Consider the following 11823-nt stretch of genomic DNA (forward strand, 5'->3'; position numbering starts at 1 on the left):
TCCTCTCCTCTCCTCTCCTTCTCTCTCTCTCTCTCTCTCTCTCTCTCTCTCTCTCTCTGCCTCCACTACCCTCTTAACTCCCTTTCCCATGCCCTGAATAAACTCTATTCTATACCATACTGTGTGGCTGGTCCCTCAGAGGGAAGGGATTCCTTGGCATGGGCCCTCAGAGGCACTCCCTTCCCCAACACCTCACCACACCCCCATAGAACATATTCTTACATCTATTTATCCTTTTATAAACACATCAACCACATTTTCAGTATATGAGCCTTTTGGGGCTCACTCCTTAGCTAAACCATCATACCAGAATCTCCTAGGCTCGGTTCTCTAAAGGCTGTAGTCACCTTAACTCTCCCTTGGCACACGGCTCTCAATAAAGATATAGCCCTAAGCAGACGCTTGACAACTGTCTCGTTCATCTTGCAAGTAGAGGCAAAGGCGCCCTTGACTGGAAACTGGAAAGCTGGCCCAAGTCCGGTTCCTAAGGGCGGCATACGTCTGCATTTCCCGGTAGGGAGCCACAACACTGACTTCTTAGTCAAGCAACCTCTACTTCTCGATTCTGTGGTTTCCGTGTGTTCACAGTGAGGGGGAGAGTCTTGTTTCAGAATGTATCCATCTGCTCAGGCTGTGTCAGCCCAGGATAGTCCAGGCTGAGTCTTGACCGTTTGTTACTGTGTAAAGAGACCCAAACAGACAACGCTAGGGAGGAAGATTTATTTAGGCTTAAGTGTCAGTCCCTGGTCCTTCGTTGTTTTTAACAAAATCTCAGATAAAGACTCCGGAGCCAGATGCTAAGGTGGATGTCTGCTAGCTCAGGGATGCAGAGAAAGCATATTCCTCTCAGCTGTCCCAAAAGGAAAAGGAAGCTCGGCTCCACGCTCTCTCAAAAGCCCATTGGCTTCCTCTTACTGTCCTCTCTATCCTGACCTCCTCTCACTCTCTATGGTTTTTACCTACCTTCACTCCCTCTCAGCTGGGCTCTCCCTTGCTTGGCCCCTTGACCTGTGCTTGACTTTACTTAATCCTGTTCACAATACACAGATAAATGATCAAATATCCCCCCCAACATTTCTCCCTTTTTGTCTAAATGAAAAGGAAAGATTTTTAACTTTCACACAGTAAAACTATTTAGAGTAACAAAGCTTCCCACAATGTCAAGCTTGGTTACATTTGCCAGTTTTAGGGTTAAGTATTTTTTTAGTTCAAAGTTCTGTAAAATGTTCATGTCAGTCTCCTATATACACAGCAGTTTGAATGTCCTGAGCAGCTTGTAGTCAGAATCTGATCTTTTAGGATGTGTTTGTCTTAGTCAGGGTTTCTAGTCCTGCACAAACATCATGACCAAGAAGCAGTTGGGGAGAAAAGGGTTTATTTGGCTTACACTTCCACATTGCTGTTCATCACCAAAGGATGCAGGACTGGAACTCAAGCAGGTCAGGAAGCAGGAGCTGATGCAGAGGCCATGGAGGGATGTTACTTACTGGCTTGCTTCCCCTGGCTTGCTCAACTTGCTTTCTTACAGAACTCAGGACTACCAGCCCAGGGTAGTCCAGCACCACCCACAAGGGGCCTTTCCTCCTTGATCATTAATTGAGAAAATGCCTTACAGCTGGATTTCATGGAGACATTTCTCAACTGAAGCTCCTTTCTCTATGATAACTCTAGCTTGTGTCAATTTGACACACAAAATCAGCCAGTACAATTGACCCCTTGTCAACTTGAGGCATAAACACATCGATATTAAGCCTCAACCCTTAGTTTATTATTCATCTCCAAGATCTAAACAAGTTTAAAAGTCCCACAGTCTTTGCAAATTCTTATATATTAAATTTTCAATCCCTTTAAAATATCCAATCTCTTTTAAAATCCAAAGTCTTTTTACAATTAAAGGTCTCTTAAGGGCTGGTGAGATGGCTCAGTGGGTAAGAGCACCCGACTGCTCTTCTGAAGGTCCGGAGTTCAAATCCCAGCAACCACATGGTGGCTCATAACCATCCGTAACAAGATCTGATGCCCTCTTCTGGGGTGTCTGAAGACAGCTACAGTGTACTTACATATAATAAATAAATAAATCTTTAAAAAAAAAAAAAAAAAAAAAAGTCTCTTAACTGTGGGCTCCACTAAAATACTTTCTTCCTTCAAGAGGGAAAACTATCAGGGCACAGTCACAATCAAAAGCAAATTCAAACTGCAACCGTCCAATGTCTGGAATCCAACTCACGATCTTCTGGGCTCCTCCAAGGGCTTGGGTCACTTCTCCAGCCCTGCTCTTCGTAGCACACACTTTGTCTTCTAGGTTCCAGCTGCCTGTACTTCACTGCTGCTGTTCTTGGTGGTCATCTCATGATACTGGCATCTCCAAAACATTGCTGTATTCCGCTGTAACTAGGCTTCACCAAAAGCTCTCATAGGCTCTCTTCATGATGCTAAGCCTCAACTCCTTTGCATGACCCCTTCAGGCCTGGGCCATCAATTGCAACTGAGGTTGTACCTTCACCAATGCCCTTCCATGGCCTCTCACAGTGCCAAGCCTGAGCTGTTCTTCATTACCCTTTCATGCTTTCAAAACCAGTACCACCTGGGTGATTCTTACATGTTATCAAGTCCAGCCACAGCACAAGCTCCTATACAACATCCCACAGAGCTCTTAACACCGAATGGATCTTCTAGCCCAAAGTTCCAAAGTCCTTCCACAGTTCTCCCCAAAACATGGTCAGGTTTTCACAGGAATACCCCACTTTTGGCACCAATTTCTTAGTCAGGTTTCTATTCTTCCCCAACTTGCTTCTTGGTCCTGATGTTTGTGCAGGAATAGAAACCCTGACTAAGAGTGTTTGTCAGCTTAGTGGCGATCCTGGCCAGGTAGATTAGAGCAGTTAACTCAAAGGTGTCCATTTTGCACAGAACCTGGTTGCAGAAGAGGCACGGGACAGTTTTTTCCCAGTGGTTAGCGTTCCCACAATCCAGGTGGATTCATCACTGCTAGGCCCCATCATCTTCTCAGAGACCTCAAAGGTTTCTGTTGGGAATGGTAGAAATCTTAAGCATGTTAAATGGCAGATACAGCAAAGCTTTGAGGACCACCATCCGAGATACTCAAACTTTGTCTCTAGTTACCTGCTTCTGACTCAAACCTGAGAATACTTATAGGAAGCTAGGTGACAGTTATTTCTAGAATTTGTTACTATTCTGTATGACTATTAATATCACTACCAAAAATTGATATATAGATAATAATCTTAGAGATTTTGATATACATTAACTTTTAGAGTCAAATGAAAACCAAAAAAACAAACAAACAAAAAAACCCGAGATTAGTGGCAATAGAATAGTCCCTTAGGTTTTGTTTTCCTCTGTCCCATACCAGGTGGCTCTTCTGACGTGAGAGGGAGGTTTTGGATTTTCCTTTAACGAGTATATGTGGGTTTAGAAAAGGAAATAGTCAGGCTCCAACCAGAGCGAGCTTTGATTTTTGATTGAACTGGGACCACAAAAGACCATTTGCTACTTCTGTCTGTAGAGGGCAGCAGAGAAGAGCTGGAGGTGGGTGATAGCGCTTGGCCAATTGACTCTGCTTCTTAGGATTTACTGTCCTGACGATCCGGAACCTTCCGGAGCCGTCCTTTCTAGATGTTTCTTTTGCCCAGCGGTCTTGAGGAGCCTCAGTTGGATGCTTTTATTCTTCTGGAAAGATTAAAAACAAAACCCTACCTCAACCCCAACCCTGGGGCAGGGCTTCCTTTTTTTTTTTTTTTTTGGCAGGTTATATAGCTTTCCTAGAGCAAAATGTTGTTTGGTAATTGTAAAGTATTATCTTTCCATTGACATTTTCAAAAATTCTTTTGAAAATTTGAAACTAAAATATACCTTAGTATGTGTGGATAAATATACCTATATTCCCCCTTTTTTAATTTATTAATTCAAGGTTCTAAGTGTATTTATTTTTAAATGACAAAGGACATTCACTTTGAATTTCAGCTTGCCTTTTGCAAGTGGCTTTTAAATTTAAGTCACTGTAATCTCGTTTGCCTGCCTCAGCCTCCCAAGTGTCGGAGTTAAAGCTGTGGACCACTGCCCGACTATAGATTCCTTACAATAGTTATTCTCAAAGGGTTGTCCTGGTGGCTTAATTTGGTTCTTCATTTCCTCTTATTTTTTAGTGTTAGGGGTAAGCTTTCAAGTTTTTCAAATGTGTAGTCTATCACTCTTCTTGATTTATTTTGGATTTGTTCCCTGGCAAATTTTTAATATTCTAGGATGTCAATGTGTCCACTATTTCATTATTTTCCGATGTTTTTTTTTGTCTCTCTCATCTGTGTGAGCCACATAAAATTTTATGTCTTTGCTAAGTTTTCCTAGGTTTTGCCATTTCCATTCACGACTCCCAGGACCAGATACCTTTGCCATTTATCTGCACGTTAGTGGTTTTCCATTTTGATGGCCACATAGCTACACCATGCACACACACCATGAGTTAGAGAGGAAGAGGTTTTCCTCTGGCTTTCCCATTTGTCTGTCGTAACGCCGATAGCGCTGCGCTGACTTGGTGGTCCTTCCTCAGTCGTGGTCACTCCATCCTCTGGTCTATAGGTTGCTGCTTTCCATTAGCTTTGGTTCCTTCAGTGGTTGATGAACCATCAGTAAACCTTGCATTAGCCAAATATTGTGACCTTCCCACTGGTCCCCACAGTTCAATAGGTGCCTCTTTAGGGGGATGGGAAAGCAGTTTAAGGATGGGGATTTAAACAAATGAACTCAGTCTCTGCTGGGATTAAATAAATGGGGCTAGTGCAACTTTAATTATTTCAAGCCTTATTATTATTATTATTATGTTTCTCGAGACAGGGTTTCTCTGTGTAGCCCTGGATGTCCTGGAACTCACTCTGATTGGCCTCAAACTCAGAAATCCACCTGCCTCTGCCTCCCAAGTGCTGGGATTAAAGGCATAAGCCACCACTACCTGGCTCAAGCCTTACATTTAATGATGGTTCTTAAACACTTTAACCTCTCCTTTAGCCCACTACTCACCAGAGATAGTGAAAAAGAAAGGATATGAGGGAAGTGGACCTGTTTAGAAAGTTCTTTGGAGCAATTCTCATCTGTGCTGTCTGGAAATGGGCAGTTCTGTTCACAGGTCAGCAGCGGCAGCTCAATCCACTCACAAACACTTCATGGATACACCAGCGATCCACTTCTGTAGAGTCTGGAGAGCAAACAGGAATCAGCAGCAGTGGCTCTACCTAGCAGAGTCAGCTAAGCCTTAGCCTCAGCAAACACATGAGCCCCACAGTTTTGCACAACCAGCTCTATCAGCAAGCCAAGCTCAGTCTCCATTGCTGTCCATTGAGTTCTATTTATATCCTCCAAACGCCACGTGTCCTCCATAGGCCTTGCCTCAGCACATGCGTCTGTCTCAGCTGACATCACTCCCAATTGGCCCGAGTCCCCAAAGGCACCAAGAACCGGCTGCACAGCACCAGTTTTTTTGGTGCGCTTCTCTCTATGGTGTCCCAACAAATAGAGCTCAACTACTCAACACATGGATGTTGTCGCCAAAGAGTCCATCATGTGGCCTTTCACGTGCTTGCCTTAGCAGAACAGTCTTTCTCTTGTGTCTGCTTCAGCCAAACGTTCCTTCACGAGTCTAGTCTGACTTTGCCTTTTCCCTGTGTTCACTTCACTGGTTTGCCCTAGCAAAACACCATCCAACACAACTGACTTTCCAAAGAACCCTTAAGTTTCCACTTTAGGCTACCACTGCCTTGCTCAAATATTTTATCTTAGCGCCAACTGTTTTTTTTTTTTTTTTAAGATTTATTTATTTACATATATGAGTACACTGTTGCTGTCTTCAGACACACCAGAAAAGGGTATCAGATCCCATTACAGATGGTTGTGAGCCACCATGTGGTTGCTGCAAATTGAACTCAGGACCTCGGCAAGAGCACTTGGTGCTCTCAACCACTGAGCCATCTCTCCAGCCCTTAGCTCCAACTCTTAGAGATTAAGAAAACAAGTTTGAACTGTAGTGACCTTTTGACTTAACTTAAAACATTTAAAATCTCTTGACTGGCACCGGGCAGTGGTGGTGCACGCCTTTAATCCCAGCACTTGGGAGGCAGAGAGACAGGCAGATTTCTGAGTTTGAGGCCAGCCTGGTCTACAGAGTGAGTTCCAGGGCAGCCAAGGCTATACAGAGAAACCCTGTCTTGAAAACAAACAAACAAACAAAAAAACCAAACAAAAACAAAAAAAAATTTCTTGACTGTGTTTTTAATACCAAACAACAAAAATATCCTTTTTATTTAAGAAGAGAACTCAAAAGCTGATGTCCAAGATGGTGTGGGCCATGTGGCAATCTACAGTCTAACATTCTAACATGGAATTAAGACACATGGTTTAAGAAAAACCCATTTTTCATTTTATGCTAGTAAGGTAAGTGTGCCTTTGCTAAATTATCATTTGAAAATATTGTTTTTCATTTTTCATGACTAATCAAATCATTTGTTAGTCTTTGTAAGTTTTATAGTTTGGACTGAATGACCAAGTTGTCTGAGAACTATCACCTCTTCTTATTCTAATCTTTATAAATTTGAAGGTATCCACGGCGTTTCTTCTGTGGAAACAAAGACAAACCTCTTCCCCAACGTAACATACATCATGGTTTCTGTTCCGAAGTCAACACATCTTTAAAATATAGGCTGATTTAATAAAGTAGGTTGTTTTTGTTTGTTTGTTTCTATCTAATGTCTCTCCTTAGCTGTTGTTCCTTTCTCATTAGCATTTAAAAATTTCAAAGTTAAATCACTGTGTGACCTATCTCTGCGGGTCTTTATTACCTCTCTTTGTTCGTTAAGCATATCTCTTAAAGTATGATTAGATCTCTCTAAAACTGCTTGTCCTGTAGGATTGTGTGGTATATCTGGAATATGCTTTATACTATAGTATGCAAAAAATGTTTCATTTTACTAGAGACATATGCTAGAGCATTGTCAGTCTTTATTTGTACAGGTATTTCCCGTGATAGCCATAACTTCTAATAAATGTGCAATTACACAATCAGCCTTTTCAAAACTTAAAGCAGTTGCTTATTGAAATCCTGAATATGTATCTCTAATATGGTACACATACTTTAATTTTCCAAACTCTGCACAGTGAAACACATCTACTTGCTTAATTACATTTCTCTGAATACCTTTTGGGTTACTTCCTGCAGGTAATGGAGTTTGGTTACACAAAGAACGAGTAAGACATTTCCTTGACTTGTTGCCAAGTGATAGAAGAATCTTTCTTGGGGCTAGCGAGATGGCTCAGCAGTTAAGAGCACTGACTGCTCTTCTGAAGGTTCTGAGTTCAAATCCCAGCAACCACATGGTGGCTAACAATTATCCATAATGAGGTCTGACGCCCTCTTCTGGTGCTTTTCCGGTATGTCTGAAGTCAGCTACAGTGTACTTATATATAATAATAAATAAATTAAAAAAGAAGAACTTCAGATCTTTGCTGTTGGCAAGGTGTTTCCTGTGAAATTCTGAGGTTTCAAGCACTTTTCCTATTAATAGCTGAGCAGTCGCATCATTACCTTGTGCTAAGGGGCATCATAGACCTGTATGGACTCTGATATGTGTTCTATAAAATAGATGGTTTCTATTTTTAATTACTTGTTGTAGTTGAATAAATAGCAAATTAATCCTGAATCATCTGGAATAGGTTCAGTTGTTTCAATATGTAGAACAACTCTTTCTGCATATTGAGAGTCAGTCGCAACACTAAGAGATCAGGAAAATCTAAAATACCATAAGAATGCCATCATACAGCACTCAGTTTTAACTGAATCATAAGGGCTTTGAACCCCTTTAGTTGTTTTTCCTGATTTGTAATCTACCTTTCCTGATTTATTTGCATTAGTATAGAATGTAGAGGTTCCCGAAAATTACTATATGATGGAGAATTGAGTTAGTTATTTCTATTGATTGAAGTCAATTGCTTTTGGGGTATTTGTTATTAATTTCTCCCAAAAAAAATGACTGCACCATCCTTCTTAATATTCATTTTCTGCCCCATATGAGGCCATTTAAGCATTAGTAAAGGGCAGCCCAGTCTCTGCTGGGTCTAGGGCTGCTAATTGACAAAGTCGTGTTTTTCCTTCCAGAATTAATTCAAAACCTTTTCAGTCTGTTTGTGTGCTAAAAATATCCATTCTAAGATATTATCTTCATTCTGCTTAAGAATTCTGTGGGAGAATGAGTAGACAGCAAAATAGCTAAAATACAATCAAGCCTTGGACCTGAGTCATCCACACATGCATCCTGTAATCCCTTCTACCAGAGCCCATTCTCTCTCAGCCTCGGCTGATAATTTTCTTGAACTGTTTAACTCCTTATGGCCCTGAAGGTTTGAAATAAATTACTTAGCTCTTAGTAGTTAATCCAGTTATCTCAGCTGGGTGTGGTGGTGCACGCCTTTAATCCCAGCACTTGGGAGGCAGAGGGAGGCGGATTTCTGAGTTCCAGGCCAGCCAGAGAAATCCTGTCTCGAAAAACAAAACAAAACAAAACAACAAAACAAAAAACCAATTATCTCCCAGCAATCTTTGAAAATCATTAAATTTGTAATTGACCTTAAGTACTTTCTGCAGTGAAGTTTTTTGTAAACCAATCTTAAATTATAGATAATTAACAGAATCTCCTTGTATTTCCAGAACAATTTGTAATCCCCAACAAGGCAAATTTTTCTTTACTTCATCAACCATTCTTTTCCTAAGGTAACTGCATCCAACTCAGCTAGTAATGCATCATCCATATAATGGTATATTTTAGATTGTTTAAAAATTATTTCTAACAGCTTTTGTACAAAATATCAGCACAAAGTAGGGCTCTTTAACATTCCTTATGGTAAGACTTTCCAATGATATTTCTTTATTGTACAACTATTATTATAAATAGGTACTGAAAAAGCAAACCTTTTCCTGACATGCTCATGGTACGGGTTTGTGAAAAGGCAATCTTTTAAATCAATTACTATCAAAGGCCATGGCTTAGGTAATAAAGAAGGCAATGGGATTCCAGGCTGTAAAGAGCCCATTGACTGATTCATCTATGGCTCTTAAATCTGTTAAATGCTAGGGTTCAAATTTAATCACACAAACCACGCAGACACCAATCTCAGTCAGATTTGATGGTTTATTGAACACACATCCCAAGATTCATCAGAGATGCAGCCAACAGTTGGGACCCAAGCTGTTCCCAGGCCGGTCTCGGGTCCAGTTTTTAATCTGGGAAAAACCACAAACAGGTGCCTTTGCAAAATTTGTAACAGTTAGGCTATCTAGACAAAGTCTGGCTCTCTGACCTTTAAATTGATTGGCTGGGTCTAGAGGTAGGGTGGGTAGGGAATTTCCAGAGTCCAGAGGATCTGTCAGGTCAGGTTACAGTCATGTCCTATAAAATGGAAGTTGAGGCAACATGGCAGAACCATTGCCAGGTTTTAACATTTAAGATTAACATCCTTTATTTTCCTGCCTTTTTTTATTTATAGCAAACAGAGGGGAGTATCTTCATTTGGCTGCTCCTGTACCAGCGGTTCTAGTGCCTGTAATTTTTCTTTCTTCACAGGCTATGGGTACATTCACACAGGTTTGTCAGTTTACCATTTAAAGATAGGGTGGTTGCTGATAGACAACCTGGAGTTTTTCCCTGTGTTCATTTCCTGTGAGCCAGTGGCTTGCTCTGCCTCTTGACCTATGGTTGACTTTATTTAATCTTGTTTACAGTAAACAGAAAGCTCTCAGATTAAGGCTATGTGCTAGGTTTGAGCCACACCACACTGAGAAACAGGTTTTCCCAGTCAACGACACCATCTTGGGGTTCACAATGTGACCAGATATCCTGCAATAGCCCTTGGCTTCACTGATTTTGGGTCAATAGTGAGGTGGAACATAATAGCTTTGGAAACCCGAGGTTGGCTCTACTCACCTCCTGGCAGACAAGAAGCAGAAAGAATTAGAGACACCTGAGGCCAGGGGTAACTGTCAGAGTTCCAGCATTCAACATTATAAAAGGGAAATTTCAAGGGGAAACTTCAAGGACAGGACCCTAGGAGCCTATATCCTGATGACATTTCTGTCACTTCTCAGAAAATCTTCATCACCTGCAACTAAGACTTCATCACCTGCAACTAAGACTTCACCACTTATGCCTATGGGGGTGGGCAGACCATACTGAAATCTAGCATTGAATCCCTATTCCCCAAAGGCTCATGGATATTTCATAATACAAGCTGCATTTAGTTCTTTCTTGAGTCCCCCAAATCTGAACATTTCCAAAGTTGTTCAAGAGCTGAAAGATTGCTTAGCCGTTAAAAACCACTGGCTGCTCTTTCAGAGGAGCTGAGTTTGATTCCCAGCCCAGATGGTTGGCTCACAATCATCTTTAACTCCAATTCCAAGAGATCAGATGCCCTCTTCTGGCCTCCATGGGCACCAGGCACACAGTTGGTGTACAGATATACATGCAGGCAAAACACCCGACATTGTTCAAAAGTCCGTATCAAAAGTCAAGTCTTAGCTGTGAGGCCCTGAAAACAAAACTGTGCTTCCACTATAAATGGCAGAGGATAAACATTCTCATTCAAAAAGGAGGGAAAGAAAGACTGGATTGAAAGCCAGCAGGCTACACACTAGGTCCTGTAGCTTTCTGTCCAGCAACGTGAGTCAGAGCTCCACAGGGCTTGGGCACCCCTGACCCCTGTGATCTTGCCTTTTGTAGCCACGTGGCATCTTTATCAGGCTGACTCCACTTATTGTTGCCTACTGCTTTCCTTGGCAGAATCTACTATCTTCTAAGAATCTAATAGCATCTGATGTCCCTGGCATCTCGAACATCCTGGGGCCACCAGTGCAGCCTAGACGTTCCCCTCACAGCTTGGATCTTCCCTTTCTCAGGGGCTGCCTGCAAGGACTGAGACCGCTCGGATACTGTTTGTTTTCTTAGATTTCCTCTCAAACTTGAGGGAAAACATCTACAATCATGCAAATCTTGAGTTCTTTGTGACTGCAAAACCAGCAATGTGTGGGTGGTTTCAAGATCTATTGTTGGTTCAAAGGGAAGGCAGGCCCTTCGAACCATGACAATTTGAGCCTCCCTGAGCATTTGAGCATAGTGACATGTGTCCTAGAAAAGCAACTTGGGTGTCCCTGTGTGGGCAAGGTGCCCTGAGGTAACCTTTTTCCCCAAGGAAAAGTCTTTCAATGACTTTCCTCCTTCTTACTCTTGAGTAGGTAATGGGTGAAGTCTAGAAAATTCTTGAGGTTCCTTGGACCTGTTTTCTAAGTTCTGATGCAAAATATTGTGTTTCTCTTAAAAAAAATATTTACTTTCATATGCATGAGCGTTTTGCCTTCATGTATGTATGTGCACCAGGAGTGTAGCTGGTTCCCATGGAGCCAGAAAAGGGCATTGAATCCCTGGGACTGGACAGTTGTAGACAGTTGTGAGCCACTCTATAGGTGCTGGGAATTGAATCTGGATCCTCTAGAAGAGTAGCCAGTGCTCTTAACCTCTGAACCGCATCTTCACAACCCCACTTCTTTTTGATGTATGGCCTCCCTCCCTACATAGCTGTCCTTGAATTCACTCTGTAGACCAAGCTGGTCAGAGATCCGCCTGCCTCTGCCTTGCAAGGGCTGGGGTTAAAGCCTGTACTGCCACGCCCAGTCCTCTTTAAGGATGCTGATCTCATCTTGCTCTGGCTTTTTTCTTTTCTTTTTTTCTTCTTTTCTTTCTTCTTTCTTTTCTTCTTCTTTTTTTTTTTTTTTTT

Source organism: Mus pahari, chromosome 18 (genome assembly GCF_900095145.1).
Source record: "Mus pahari chromosome 18, PAHARI_EIJ_v1.1, whole genome shotgun sequence".
NCBI classification, from domain to species: Eukaryota; Metazoa; Chordata; class Mammalia; order Rodentia; family Muridae; genus Mus; species Mus pahari.